Source organism: Capra hircus, chromosome 5 (genome assembly GCF_001704415.2).
Source record: "Capra hircus breed San Clemente chromosome 5, ASM170441v1, whole genome shotgun sequence".
In the NCBI taxonomy this organism is placed as follows: domain Eukaryota; kingdom Metazoa; phylum Chordata; class Mammalia; order Artiodactyla; family Bovidae; genus Capra; species Capra hircus.
The window spans coordinates 26,896,959-26,910,492 of NC_030812.1; the positions used below are offsets into that span (position 1 = coordinate 26,896,959).

The following is a 13,534-nucleotide window of genomic DNA, read 5'->3' on the forward strand; positions in this document are numbered from 1 at the left end:
TGCATAACACTGAACAGAATCCATGAGTCTCTGTAGTCTCTTTATCCATCTGCTCCACGTGTGAACATCTTGGTGTGGTGTGCTGTCTCAGGGCCCCGCACAGGGTGTGGGGCACTGAGTAAAAGTTTGGTGGTCAATTGAAAGAATGAATTGAAATGAATAAGGAGAACAGAACCTCCCTCCTCCCAAGAAGATGGGATAGATCACACTGCAAGGCAGGATGGAGCTGAAAGTTACAGTGAGGACCTGCTGCTGCTGCTGCTGCTAAGTCGCTTCAGTCGTGTCCGACTCTGTGTGACCCCATAGATGGAAGCCCACCAGGCTCTGCCTAGGACCCTCTTATGAACTCTTTCGAAAAGAGTTGGCAGAGGGGGCTCTTGAGGGAGGTAGTGAAAGACTGGGAGAGGAAGCCTGGAGCCGGCCTGGGAAGGAGAGAGAGTTTGGGCCACATAAAGAAAGGACAAAGATACAGGGCAGATATCCACACCAACTCCCAGAGAATTCCAGGACTGGCCTCATGTCCCATGTTCTTGACATAGACTCGGACTAAACCATGTGATAGTGGGGCATGGACGCTTTCAGGGTGAGGGCATGATGTTTCAGGGCAGAGTAGGGGTGGAAGAGGGTGGAGTATTTCTAAGTCTATTGGAGGCTGGCAATCCTGGGCTTTCTGAAACTTCAGGAGTCCCTCAAATTCACCTCCTAGTTGAAGCTAAAGCTGTTTGTGTTTGAAAGAAGCCAGGGTGGGTAGAGTAGGTATTTGCCCATGTGGAATGGTCAGAGGGCGACAGGATACTTGAAATCCTATCAGTTATACCTTTAGCAGTGAATTTATCTCCTAGTGTCGACGCTTTTTTCTCCATTCTTTATTGTTAATTCTTTCTATCCTTCACTCTTCACCCTCTCCTTCTAAAGATCTTCTCCCAGATTAAAAAAGGAACGTATAGCAAAAATGCAAAACATTTAACAAAGCAAAAAAAGGAAAAGAAAGATCATCTGTAATTCTACCACCCTGTAATGTTTACCTTTGTGTAATCACGTGTGTGCACACACACAGGCAAAAAGCACAGGTCACTACACTTTAATATGGAGAGTCTTACAATACATACTGCTTTATAACCTGGTTTTCATTTACTTTACTGTGGAATTTACTGAATAGCCTCTTTCCATACAATAAATATAGAAGACTGAATGCCAAAGAATTGATACTTTTGAACCGTGGTGTTAGAGAAGACTCTTAAGAGTCCCTTGGACAGCAAGGAGATCAAAACAGTCAGTCCTAAAGCAAATCAACCCTAAATATTCATTGCAAGGACTGATTTGAAGCTGAAGCTCCAATACTTTTGACACCTGATGTGAAAAGCCAAGTCACTGGAAAAAACCCTGATGCTGAGAAAGATTGAAGGCAGGACGAGAAGGGGACGACAGAGGATGAGATGGTTGAATGGTATCACTGACTCGATGGACATGAGTTTGAGCAAGCTCTGGGAGACGGTGAAGCACAGGGAAGCCTGGTGTGCTGCAGTCCATGGGGTCACAAAGAGTCAGACATGACTGAGTGACTGAACAACAACAATACAATAAATATGGATAGAAGTCATTATTTTTAATGCAGATTTTAATTTTTACATTAAAAAAACAAAAGGCACACATTGGGAATTAAACTACTATTTTTTTTTTCTATCTAGAGGTGTGATATACATGTTTTCTGGTCTGTAATATTCTACCAAACATTTTCCTAAACCAAACCTAGATGGAAGATCAAAAATCAAAGCTCCCTTCTTTCTCTGGCTGGGTTAGACCAGTGGAACACTATTTTGATAGGAAGAATAGACTTGGAAGTGCAGAGCTTGAAGAATCACATTTTAATCAAACCTGTCCTCAACCCAGGACTTCCCAGGTGGTGACAGTGGTAAAGAATTTGCCTGCCAATGCAGGAGACATAAGAGATGCAGGTTCAATCCCCGGGTTGGGAAGATCCCCTGGAGGAGGGCAGGGCAACCCACTCCGGTACTCCTGCCTGAAGAACCCCATGGACAGAGGAGCCCGGCAGGCTACAGTCCCACAGGGTTGCAAAAGAGTCGGACATGACTGAAGTGACTTACTACCACAACCGCCACCATTCCCAGCTAAACCTGAAACTAACCAACTGATTTATACAGAAGGATTTTAAGTAAACTTGCACAAATACACTTAATATACTATAGAAAAGGATGTCTTTTAGTCTATTTACAGAGTATAGCATATATTCATTGGCATCAGGGAAAGTAGTAACACCAGGGAGCAACATCATACTGGTAACACCAGTAACACCATCATAGCACTAACACCTAAAAATGACAAGCACTTAATACTTAGATTTAAACTGGTTAATCACAGAAATTATAAGACCAAATCTAATAGATGAATTAGAATATTCATCTACAGTTTTTCTCCAAAAATTATTCAAGAAAAAAAGAAGTTTCTCTCAAAACACGGTCTATATCAGAACTAGAAGACAGTGATAGAAGAACTGCAAACAGGACTAGGAAGTTGATCCTCACATGCAGCTTTTGGATAAAGGAAATCTTCTCCAGTCTATTTCCACAGCCAAAGCTAGTTCTAATTTCCCCATGATGGCAGGCAGAAAACAGAGTTTCAGAACTCTGAAGACAGGGGCAGCTATTTTAACACCCTATGTAAGCACTGCCCAAATCATCAAAGATCCCACACAGAGGGGCCACTGCATGAAAGGTTTACCCAAGTGAAGGAGCTATTAGTACCTGAAAGGTTCAGGCAAATCCCGCCTGTGGTGTTTGGTGTTTGGGACACGGTATTATTCCACTTTGTTGACACATATATGCTGGGCTAGGGGCCTTCCAGGTGGAATGCTTGACACAGCCTTGCTCGCTAGCAGCCAGACTCTCAAAAGCACAATGAGAAGTTATTCACTTTAGCCAGGATTATTGAATGGAAAGTGTTTCAGAAAAAAGCGGAAGTCCTGGGAGAGTCAGGTAATTATCTTTTTGACCCATTAATACCTAAAATTAATAAAATGCTGCAGAACAGAGCTAGTCTCTCCAAGATGTACTCTCCTGTCATCGCGAGCAGAAGCCTCTTCCAGGCGATTTGGCTCATGATATCAGGCTTCCACTGCCTGGACGGAGGAGGTAGTGCTACGTGTTGTTCTGGGAAGCTGATTTGTACAAGGAGGTCACCACCAAACCACTGCATAAATCCAGTCGTCGGCCTTCTTTTTCTGCTCTATACTGTGGAAACATCTCTTTAAATGCCAGAAAGTCTGTGAATGTGAGCATGTTGACTATGTCATGAACCGCTTCATCATTATGGTGCTTTAACGTTGTGGTGAAAATTGCCATGTTGTATCCGGGTATCTGCTCCAGGAGCTGATTTTCAATATACTTTTCTATGAAAGGAAGGTTTTTATTAAAAATTGCCATGTAGGTGAGTTTATTCTCTTCCGTGTTTTTAAATTGCTGGTAGTATTTGTCCATGAAATTTCTCTGCTGTACTTGGAATTCCGCATCCATGATAATGTCCTCCACAGAGCCAACCACAGCATCAAACAGCTTCAGCGGTGGAAGAAGTGGACACTGGGAAACTCTCTTCCTCCAAGACTTCCGTCACTTCCGCTATGTCCAGTCCATGCCGTTTCACCAGTCTGGGGCCCAGCCGAGTCTGGGTCGGTGCAGCGCACCCAGGAACTCTATGCCCCACCCACCACTCTGGACTTGGCTCCCATTACTGACCTCTGGAAGCAACGCCCTGGTTCCTGTAACCAAGGCTGACATCGTTCTTAATGACTGAGCAATATTCCGTTATATGTTTGTAGCATAGCACTTTGATGCATATGTTATTTCTATTATTTTCCAGTATAATAAACATTGTTGCAATGAACACATATCTCTGAGCACTCATCCTGTTCATTCTTTAAGATACCTTCCTAGATGTGGAATTGCTAGGCCACTTTAAAATTTTGATTTATATTGTCAAACTTGTCTAGAAACATTGTACCAATTGATACTTTTATAAGTAATATACTTTTATAAGTAATATATGATTTCTTGTTTCTCCAGTCTTATGAACACTTTTTGATATTCTTTTTGAATTTTTCACTGTTTTTTCAGGTTTTATTTTCATTTCTCCAATTAGTAATGAGGTTGAACATTATAAATCTGCTTATTAATTCTTTAACTTTCACTTTCTGTGAATTTTTTCTTCTTTTGTTTAATCCATTTTCTCTTTGGGTGGATATTTTGTTTTTCTTATTAATCTGCTTGTCTGAGGCAAGGACTCTAACAGCACTTTGAGCCACTCAGGAGTCCAGAATCTCAGAAACATTCATCATTGGGCCCTAATTAGTTATCTGTGGGGATGCTGAGAATAGCTGGGGTGAGGTCAGGAAGATAGAACCTAGTTCCGGGAGAGGGAGGTCAGAGGAGGCTAACAGGATTGCAGGAAAGTGGGACCAAGTTGGTGGAAGGGCCACCTCCAAAATCATGCTTGCAGTAGTAGATGAGATGAACAGAGTGGGGTGAAGTTAAGAGAAAGATAAGCAAGAATCAGTTTGGAAGGGATTAGGGGTCTGTAGTAGATAGCTCCCTACGCCAATCCTGCTTCGTTCCCTCCTTCACAACATTAATCCTAAGGGCACTCCCCATATGTTTTCTGCCCACAAATCCATCTCAGAGTTTGCTTCCCAGGAATCTGATGTGGGATGGGGCATTGGGTTTGCCTGGGATATGAATGGGGAGGATGCTTCTCTTCTAGTAAGAACTGGTCCTCCAGGAAGGGTGGAGAAGACTCTGAGATCCTTGAAGGAGTGGAGGACCAGGGGCATATACCAAAGAATTCATTAGAAAGTTCTGCAGGGATTCAGAGGGGAGTGGGGTTCCTTGGCTTGCTGCTATACAGTTGACAGCAGAGACTGATGTGCTAACTGAATCAGTCTCTCTATCCTTCCTCCTACCTCTCTTGTACGTTCTGGACATTCTTTCTCCCACTGGCTGAGTTTCTGAGAACCTCACTCTGATGCCCAAGGTCACTGAAATAATGCCTGGCTAGCTGACAGAGATAAATACCTAGCTGTTTTCTCTGTTTCTAGGCTGCTAGGGAGAGCAATTAGCAAATGTGTGGACTAGAGCTCCATAACCACTCCCACCGTTAACACTAGTCATTTGGTTGTTTCAAGTCAAGCATTCTGCCTTATTAAAGATGTGGTTTCTCACAGTCAAGGCCAACACAGTTCATATTTAAATGTCCTTTAATATATTTCATTCACTTTTTGCTTGAGAAACTGATAATTAAGATGCAGGGTCTTAGCTAGCCAACAATAATCCTTTGTGATGGAAATACAAAGAAAATCTAGGACTTAAGGTATTTCTAATAGTTTGTTTCAGCTTTCCATAATTATTGGCCATCTCCAGGGATAAACACCTTTCCCTGGGCACATGCACACATACTCTGACTCAGCTGTCCTTTGGGCATGACCTTTCTCCTTCCTAGTAGATATGCAGATGAATTTAACAAGTGCTGAGGCTAAGAATGACTTCATGGTTGTGAAGAAGGTGAGCAGGGTGGTGGGGTTATATAAGGCGGAGAGGGGACAAGCAAAGGGAAAATGGCGGTCCTTTCTCAAGGACGTGACACTTTCTCAGGAGGATTTCCAGGATTGCCCTGTAGCTGATGACCAGAACCCAGGACTATGGAGACCATCACCAGCAGTGACCAGCACTCGTGCATCAAATATTGAGAGTGGGACCTGATAGGTGATGCAGAAACTCTCCCTACCCTTAGCCACACCTCTCTGCAATAGTTTTTTTTTCTCCCAGGATTGATGACCCTATAAGCACATCTGCCTGGAAGCTAAAGCCCAGATAGACATTGTCAAGCTAAGAGTTTGTCCCTGAGTGAACCCCTATCCTATCAGTTCCTTTAGTTCCCTTGCACATGAACTCTGCCCTGCCTCCCCTCACTTCTCTGGTTTCTCATCTCCATTAAAATGCAATACATAATGATGCATTTAGCTCTATGAGCTTGATAGAATAAAAGGGACCCACGATGCTTGCTAGATTAGAGGGCAGCACACAGGAAATGTGGCCTGCAGGAAGTTATATTAGCAGCTGTGTGTGGAGTGAGTGAGAGATGAAGAGAGAATGGGGTGCTGAGGGAGTCTTTGGGGTTAAGTCAATTGTGTCAGACTTTGTAATATGTCCAACTGCCATGATGCGCTCCACTCTTTCTGGATCCATCTCATGGCTGGCCACACCCCCGGGCTGGCACATTTTACATACTGGCTTCAGTGTTCAGCCGTGGCCAAGAATTCCAAACGGCTCAGTAATAGCCAAATGGCTAACTTCAGTGCCCAGCCTGGCTCACCTCCGGGGCAGCCTTTCCTTACCTCCCTCTTGGGTCTTTGGGCCAAAGTGGTGGGAGAATATGGTCAAAAGCAGCTGCTATATCCTCATTCCTTGTGATTCAATGGCAGCCATCCCTCCTCCTGGCAAGACTTTGGCTACAACACTTGGACCTCCTTTTCCCCTCATATCCTGAGATTTCAAGTTTCTGGAAAAACAGTAAATGAAGTAAAAGTTTATTTAGTAATTTTTACCTGCCTAGACATTGTTTTGAGAATTCCATGTGTAACTCATTGTCCTTTTATTTTAACTTTTAAATTTTGTATCGGGATATAGGCAATTAATAAACAAAGCTGTGATAGTTTCAGGCGAACAGTGAAGGGACTCAGATGTGCATATATATACATATGTATATGTGTGTGTATATATACATGTATCCAGTCAGGAGTTTGGAATGGACACGTGCACACTGCTATCTCTAAAACTGATAGCCAACAAGGACCTACTGTATAGCACAGGGAACTCTGCTCAATGTTATGTGGCAGCCTGGATAGGAGGGGAGTTTGGGGGGTAACTCATTTCGTCTTCATAATGATCCCATGAAGTAGGTGTGTTTATCCTCATTTTACACAGAGGAAAAGGGACACAGAGAGGTAAAGTTCACACTGTGGTAAAGGTCACAGTTAGCAAGTGGTAGAGCCAGGGTTTGAACAAGTGTTGTTGGACCCCAGAATCCCTACTTGTAACCTCCACACTTTATTAATAACATAGATGGAGTTTTATCTCTTCACAATAAGTTTAGGCAGTGGGGTGTCTCTGATTTTTGATGGCAGCGTGCATGCATGCATGTTGAGTCGTGTCCAACTCTTTGCGATCCCATGGACCATACCTGCCAGGCAAACACACATCTCTAGCGTCTCCTGTGCTGGCAGGCCGATTCTTTACTACTGCACCACTTGGGAATCCTTTTGATGGCAGTTGTTATTTAGTCTCTAAGTCATGTCCGACTCTTTTGTGACCCCATGGACTGTAGCCTGTCAGGCTCTGCAGAGGGCTACTTTTATTCAGAGCCCTGCTCTGTCCTTGGTGCTGAAATCTGGTCCAGCTGCCTAGGGCACTCTTCTGTTTCGGGAGGCTGATGCTCACCATTGCTTCCTCTAAACTTGACTTCTCCCAGCCCCCCCTTTAGCTCGGATCTGCTCACAGATTTTCTGCTTAAAATCAAATAAAGTCTGTTCCAAAGCTCAGCTTTAAAATAGTCCCAGACTTTGTCCATTTTGTTATGTTTACTTTAAAACTAAGACAAAAACAAAAACAAAAACACCCCAAACACTCTCTCTCACAGTTCTTATGGATAATAAAACTTAGATAATTTAGCACACTTTATTTTTTGTTTCATCTGCTAGGGAATATTTATCATTGGGTGGTTAGAATCCTTTTTTAAAACTTCAGTTCAGTTCAGTCGCTCAGTCGTGTCCGACTCTTTGAGACCTCATGAATCGCAGCACGCCAGGCCACCCTGTCCATCACCAACTCCCAGAGTTCACTCAGAGTTGCGTCTATCGAGTCAGCGTTGCCATCCAGCCATCTCATCCTCGGTCGTCCCCTTCTCCTCCTGCCCCCAACCCCTCCCAGCATCAGAGTCTTCTCCAATGAGTCAACTCTTCGCATGAGGTGGCCAAAGTACTGGAGTTTCAGCTTTAGCATCATTCCTCCCAAAGAAATCCCAGGGCTGATCTCCTTTAGGATGGACTGGTTGGATCTCCTTGCAGTCCAAGGGATTCTCAAGAGTCTTCTCCAACACTACAGTTCAAAAGCATCAATTCTTTGGTGCTCAGCCTTCTTCACAGTCCAACTCTCACATTCATACATGACCACTGGAAAAACCATAGCCTTGACTAGACGGACCTTAGTTGGCAAAGTAATGTCTCTGCTTTTGAATATGCTATCTAGGTTGGTCATAACTTTTCTTCCAAGGAGTAAGTGCCTTTTAATTTCATGGCTGCAATCATCATCTGCAGTGATTTTGGAGCCCCCCAAAATAAAGTCTGACACTGTTTCCACTGTTTCCCCACCTATTTCCCTATTTTTAAAACTTAGATTATAATTTTTAGGTTAATTCATTTATTATAGGGATGAAAAGGTTTTAAAAATAAAAAGCTAATCTTTTGTTTGAGGCTAGGATCATATTGAGCAACACCAGAAACAGGCACTCACAGAAGAAGAGATTAATTAAAAATATTAGCTATTAGTTTTTATGTTGAGTGCGTATTAAAAAGCAGAGACACCAAGTTGTTGACAAAGGTCTGTATAGTCAATGTTATGGGTTTTCCAGTAGTCATGTATGGATATGAGAGTTGGACCATAAAGAAGGCTGAGCACTGAAGAATTGATGCTTTTGAACTGTGGTGCTGGAGAAGACTCTTGAGAGTCCCTTGGACTGCAAGGAGATCAAATCAGTCATCAATCTTAAAGGAAATCAATCCCGAATATTCATTAGAAGGACTGGTGCTGAAGCTGAAGCTCCGATACTTTGGCTACCTGATGTGAAGAGATAACTCATTAGAAAAGATTCTGATGCTGGGAAAGATAGAAGGCAGGAGGAGAAGGGGATGACAGAGGATGAGACAGTTGGATGCCGTCACTAACTCCATGGACATGAACAGGCTCTGGGAGATGGTGGTGGACAGGGAAGCCTGGTGTGCTGCAGTCCATGTGGTTGCGAAGAATTGGATAGGACTGAGTGACTGAACCGGAGAAGGCGATGGCACCCCACTCCAGTACTCTTGCCTGGAAAATCCCATGGATGGAGGAGCCTGGTGGGCTGCAGTCCATGGGGTTGCGAAGAGTCGGACATGACTGAGCGACTTCACTTTGACTTTTCACTTTCATGCATTGAAGAAGGAAATGGCAACCCACTCCGGTATTCTTGCCTGGAGAATCCCAGGGACAGGGGAGCCTGGTGGGCTGCTGTCTCTGGGGTCGCACAGAGTTGGACACAACTGAAGCGACTTAGCAGCAGCAGCAGAGCGGCTGAACAACAACAGCAACAATGTAATAAAAATAAAATCTGTCTCTCAGGGATGTTTCAAGGAATACATGAAAAGCACTTTATAGAATGAGCGATATTTGTGCAGCTATTGTACTACAGATATGAAAATTTTGATTAGCAACTAGATGACAAACTTTTTAAAGAGAGGGACTATGTCATATACTGTTCATATGTTGCTTAATACTGGATAGAAAGTGTGCACTTCACAGCACTTGTTGATTGGTGAACTGACTAAATAATGGAATGCATGCTAGAGTTGGCACAGCTCCCAGAACAAGGTAAGTACTCAATAAATCTATGATATTACCATCATTATTTTTAGAGTTACTGCTGTTTCTTGATTTCTGAAGAATCAGACTCTTAAGGCTAGAAATGACTTCAGAGGCCATTAAGAGGAGCCCCATTTGGAGTCCTCTCCAAAACCAGTTCTCTAAGTGGCAATCCACCCTCCTGGGTGGGGTCCTCCTCTCTCTCACAGAAGATGCTAAGCTTTGTCCTACTTTGTAAATTCTACCCATTGGTCCAAGGTTTCCCCTCTGTGACCAGAGGGGGCAAGTCTCCCTCTGCTTGAGAATCTCCACATGTTTGAGGATGGTTGTCTCTTTATCAGATTCCTTCTCCAAGCTGAACACTTCCATTTCCTCCTATGCTTTGGCATGCTCCCTCCCAGGCTGCCTGTCACACTCTGGATATAGGGAATACAGCCCAACCCGCTAGATGAGGATTAACTAGCTCGTGAAAGGCGTGCACATCGGGACTACTTTTCGTGCATCCTCCAACCTTGCAGGTGAGTCTGGCAGTCCTTTCCTGCTGCTGAGTCATCCTGAGCTGGCGCCACTTTATAAAAGCTATTGTGAATCTCCCCAGTCTGAACCATACAGCTTGTTTTGTTTTCATACATCTAAGGTTTTGATTTACATTAATCTCTGTTAAATCTTTCCTGTTAGATTTGGCTCAAGCCCCAAACTGTCAAATTATTTTTGGATTTTGATCTTACCACCCAACTTCTCATTATAGTGGCCAGGTTCAGGCAAATTACAAATTTGAGTTATACGCAATAATGTCCTCATTTGGGTGTACTTGGAAGAGAAACTGCTATTTAAAGCAAAAATTGCTCGTGTATTATAGAGAAGAAAAGTGTTATATTTAGTCTTATGTGAAGTAGCTATTTAAAAATCTTTTTCTCATGGAAAATTTCAAAATTCCTCTTATGAAAATGAGAGTAGTATAATCAGTGCTTCTGGATCCTTCACCCAGGTCAACAGTCAACTCATTATCTTGTTTTATCTTTGTTCTACCCACTCCTCTTACCCCTCCTGATTATGGTGAAGCAAATCCTGATGTCATATCATTTTATTCATAAAGTTTTTCGTAAGCTTCTCTCAAATATAAAGACCCTTTACATAATGTGACCATAGTAACATTATGAGATGGTTGGATGGCATCACTGACTCAACAGACATGAGTTTGAGCAAGCTCTGGGAGGTGGTGATGGACAGGGAAGCCTGGCATGCTGCAGTCCATGGGGCTGCAAAGAGTCGGACATGGCTGGGGGACTGAACTGACTGAATAACACTATGACTCTCTGTGGGATGAACATTAACTCTTTAGTAATATGATCACCTATTCAGTCTCAGTTCACATTTCCCATAATGCTTCATCAATGTTTTCATTCAAAGCACTTGTTTGAATCAGCCCTAAATAATGTTTATGCATAGTCACTGGCTCACAGGTACAGATTTCCATCCCTCCTTTTCATCCCTTGTAATTTATTTATCTAAAAACATTTATCTATTTATACTCTTGGCTGTGTTGAGTCTTAGTTGCAGCATGTAGGGTTCATTGCAGCATGTGGGCTCTTTGTTGGGGTATGGGGGCATCTTTCTAATCGTGATGAGTGGGCTCCAGAGTGCATGGACCCAGTAGTTATAAACTTTCTCTAAGGAGGACCATACTTTGAACACAATTTCTAGAGACAAAGTTCTCCTACAAACCTCTTCCTTAAAAGCTGGGATCTGAGTGACAAGAGCCAATGACCCAGGTCACTGCAGATGAGAGGAGCATGGAAAGTCACTAAGCAGATGCCTTGAAGTTTAGGGTTGGGCCCCCTTAGGGAGCAGCACAGCCTAAGTGCTTTTCTGCTTTGGATCTGATAAAGGCAAAATAAGACTAATGTCAGAGTGAAAGTGTGAAAGTGTTTGTTGCTCGGTCGTGTCCAACTCTTTGTGACCCCATGGACTGTAGCTCTCCAGGCTCCTCTGTTCTTGGAATTCTCCAGGCGAGAATACTGGAATGGGTAGCCATTCCCTTGTCCAGGGGAATCTTCTTGACCCAGGGATCAAATCTGGGTCTCCTTCACTGCAGGCAGATTCTTTAATGTCTGAGCCACCAGGGAAGCATTAATGTCAGAAAAATCAAAGCATCTTGTGACTCCAGGATTTCAGCTAAGGTATGTTTAAGATCTGAGGCACTGACCCATTTTGGCTAGAAAAATCAAGCACAGGAAATTATCCAATTAATGAACCAATTCACTGGAACGTATAAAAACGCCCACCCCCCTCCCTGTGCCAGAAGGCCCTTTCCTCCAAGACTTTCTGAAAACAAGCCAGCCATCCAGCAGGCCGTCCCAGGCCACCAAGGGCTCCAGTTGTCTCTCTGCATTGCAGCATCTGGCCAGAGCTGACTCTCTACCTGCCCAGTCAGTCTTTACAGCCTGTGTCATAAGGGTGCCTCTGGCAGCAGAAGCCAGTATAGCCTTGGAGGGAGAGGGTGCTAGAAGATCTTACTCAGTGTGGCTGGATGTGCTGTCCAGGCTGGGGGCCTGGCTCAGAGGTGTTCGGGTGCCTTTGGAGGGAGCTGGAGTGGGGGACATGAGAGGTGGCTTCGGAGGACCTTCTTTCAGAGTTGGAGGGAGACCCTGGCAAGATAAGAATCTGCCCAGCACATCTCATTCACCTTGCCCTCTACCATCAGGATCTCCCTCTGCCCACCAAACTGACTGTGCAGGGACAACCTCATAGTCCCCACGGTGGCCTATTTTTTGTCATTTCCCTAAACCCTCTGAAGCTCTGACTCTGTTCACCCTTTTTACCCTTATTTTCTTGTGACCTCTTGTGCCCTGACTTCTCAATCTCTTCTGTGGCTTTCTCCTCCTCAGTCTACTCATTAAATGCTGGAGTTCTGCAACATTAAAAAAAAAAAAAAACTTATTGGACTGTAATATACATACAGAAAAGAGGACAGACCTCAAGTGTTCAGCCTGATGACTTTTCACAAATTGAACCCACTCATGTGACATCCATTCCCACGACCCTAGAAGCCCGCATGCCCAGCTCCCTTCCAACCACTTCCCATCCCACCCAACCCCAGGAAAATACTGATTTCTAGCAGCAAAGGTTAGCTTTTTAAAAATGTATCATTTATTTTTGGCCGTGCTGGATCTTTGTTGCTGCGTGTGGGCTTTCTCTAGTTGCGGTGAGCAGGGGCTGCTCTCTAGCTCTGGTGTACAGGCTTCTCTCTGCAGTGGCTTCCCTTGTTACAGAGCACACGTTCTAGGGTCATGGGCTTCAGCAGCTGGGGCTCATGGGCTTAGCTGCCCTGTGTAATGTGGAATCTTCCCTGATCAGGGATTGAACCCATCTCCGCTGCACTAGCAGGCAGATTCTTAACCACTGGATCACCAGGGAATTCCCATAGGTTAGGTTTTAATGTGTTTGTACTTTATATAAGCAGAAGCATACGGTTTGTGGCTGGACTCTTCTACTTAACACAATATATGAAGAATCATCCCAAACCAGTCGTGCAGTTGAAAGTCGTTCATTCTCATCAGTGTGCTATCCCCAGTTTACTTGTGTTCTCTGTTGTGATGGGGCACTGGATTCATATTTTCAGCTGTCATGAACAACGTGTCAGTGAATATTCCAGTCCATGTCTTTTGGTGAATACGCGTGTCCTCTCCATGGCTTTGTGAATACCTGCTAGTGAGATTGCCGAGTTCGTAGGGCACTGATGTGCTAAGTTATGTCAGATACTCCAAATAATTTCCCTAGGTAGCCATCCTAGTAGTATAGGAGAGTTCCAGCTGCTCCATAGTTTTGCTAACATTTGGTAGTTTCTTTTGTATTTT

The 13,534-nt window shown here is 43.8% G+C and overlaps 1 pseudogene; it reads right to left on the reverse strand.

Annotated features, from left to right (window-relative positions):
• On the reverse strand, nucleotides 3,156-3,791 carry LOC102172415 (annotated as a pseudogene).